The following is a 2,567-nucleotide window of genomic DNA, read 5'->3' on the forward strand; positions in this document are numbered from 1 at the left end:
GCATCGGATCCCAACTGTTGCTCACGTACTCTGTACGGTGCGGTGGCTCCCTCTACTTGCGCCCGAGGTAATATCAAGCAAGCAATGCCAACTCATCAGTGCATGAGCCAAAGGGTCTCGAAGGCTGTTACGATCTTGGCTTGGTTGCCTCGCCTGCCCGCCCACGCCAGCGACCAAACATGGAGCGCCCTTGGGTCTTCTGGCTCGTTGATGGGCCAGCGCCGTCATGCTTGCCCCCCCCCCCCGCCCGCTCGTCATCTGTGTTCGTGATGGACTGGATCCTCTCTGGAGGGCTTCTCGTAAGCTTTGTTGTGGCCGGAAAAACCTGGTCTGCCACCGATCGGCCTTCCAACCAACGAACAAGAAAACATCCACCCCGCTCGGCACCCCTGCCCCAGACACTGCTTGCTGTTCATGCACCTCTTTTCTGGCTGCTTTGGCGACGGCCGTCTTCACCGACCTTCTTTTTTCTCTTAGTGTTTTAGGACTGGAGCCACTCCAGTCCCTTGCCCCCCTCGAATTCGGGTAGCTGTCGCCGACGAGCGCTGGCCCCTCCATCCCTAGCAAGCTGTTCTGGATGACGGACTGCTCACTGTCCCAAGCACCTCAAATGCCCATGCCCGTATTTACCGACTGGGATGTCGGATGCGACGAGACTCAGCGATGGAGATTCGAAAGCAGTATGTGTCGCCTCACATCCGGGTGTATTACCGCGTCGATATCAATCATCATTACAGACATCACCTTGCATTCGACAAAGGCCTGGTCGGCACAGCGGTAAATCGAATGGTCGGCCTGGTTCCTCTGATCCTTACCCTCGGGTCGCTGAATGTGGCCGCAGCCCACCGACCGACGACCGTCGTCGCTCGCCGCCCCTCCAAGAAGCTGGCTTGTGCTTGAAATGGACTCGAACAACATGCACCTACATGACGCAGAAGCCTCTCTAGCCTCCCAGGCCCCCCCGCGGCACCATGACAGGTGGCCATGCAGGTGGTGGTATTATTTACCGTCTTGACTTCGATTTCAATGGCCCTAGCACTAAACAAGCCGTTCTCTTTGGCTGATGTTCTTTGCATTAGTGCAGCTAAGACAAAGATCTTGGAGGCCGGATTTCTGGCTGGTTCTTTGTTTTTACCCCCTAGGCTCTCGACTACGGGATCCGTGAGCTCTGAACTCTGCGATTCCCCTCCCCTCCCCTCCCTCTTCTATCCTGGTGACGAAGCTGGAAAGCCCACCCATCCCAAGCCCGGTCATCCATCTGTCTTGATGCGCTTCTCCGGCAGCATTGCGTTTTACTGGTCTGTTGCCAAGCCGGCGCGAAGACTGTGACCTGTGCTCCAAACTGGGTCCACGACACAATGACTTCTCGCCCGCTTGCCCACCTCGCAGGCTACGCGGGATTAGCCACCGTCATGACAATGGTTCCATTTCGCCACTGTCTTGCAAGGTCTGCTTGCTACTATTGCTGCAAGTGCTTCTCGGTCGGTCGGCGGCGGCTTGTTCTGCACCCAGCCACAGGATTCAGTCCTAAGTCCCAGGCGGGTAGCCAAACCGCTGAGCGAGGTCCGGGACCCAAGTCCATCCCCATTCGGTGGTCGATGCTGTGGCCGGTCGACCCTGAGCGCTTGCTATCCCAGCAGCGGCGGCAAGCAAGGAAGAGAGTTCAGGTAGCCATCGGTCTTTCTGAGGTAAACATGGACCAACAGCGGTACCGCACCACAGGCGACAGGCTTCGTCCGAAACTTATCAGAGATCTTCGCTTGGATCATGGATGGTGCATCTCCCCCCCTCCCATGTGTTGCAGTGGAGTTGCCTAGTCGCCAGTGGTACTATTAACTGGCGACGAGAAGGCCAACACATCAGGATGGGTCACACTTTCGAGAGCCGCATCGCCGCTTGCATCTCCCTTGCGAGGACCCCGTTCATCCTCACCTGCTGGCGTTTCCGTCATTTCCTCTTGCGTCTCGAGTCCCAGTTGCCTCCCCAAGCTCCCCTCACCACTCTCCCTGTCTCCTCATCTCCTGTCTGCTCGCGCGCGCTGCCGAGTGGCCTTGCCCCGCACCACGTTCTGTTCCTCGTCCTGCAATAAAGCACACATGTCTCGCCGTTGATGGTCCGGATTTCCTGCATCCCAAGCTACGTAGCTTAACTGCCTACCGCCGCCCACACACCACGCCCACTTGAACACTACCCGGCCATCTTCTCTCTTCCACCACGTCCGTCGTCCCCCTCCTCCCCATTGCTGCCCTACGCCTCCTATTCTTAGGGCTTGGTGTGCGCAACTACTTTCGCTCGCCTCACATTGGGCCCGACTGCATCGAAAAACGGCGTCCGGGTTTTTGGCTCCATAGTCTGCTGGCTGGCGGTCATTGTTTTTTTTTCCACAGCTTCACTTTTTTCCGAGACAGCTCGTTCCCCACGGCCAACGCTTGCCCCTGGTCCTTCCTTCCTGTACCAAAGCTCGTCAACATCTAACATCCACCATCACACGACAACAACGCATTGGGCCTTTGCACCAACATGGGTGGATTCTACACTCAGAATCTGGAAAGTAAGTAAGCCATTGA

This window comes from Verticillium alfalfae, genomic scaffold (assembly GCF_000150825.1).
Source record: "Verticillium alfalfae VaMs.102 supercont1.11 genomic scaffold, whole genome shotgun sequence".
NCBI classification, from domain to species: Eukaryota; Fungi; Ascomycota; class Sordariomycetes; order Glomerellales; family Plectosphaerellaceae; genus Verticillium; species Verticillium alfalfae.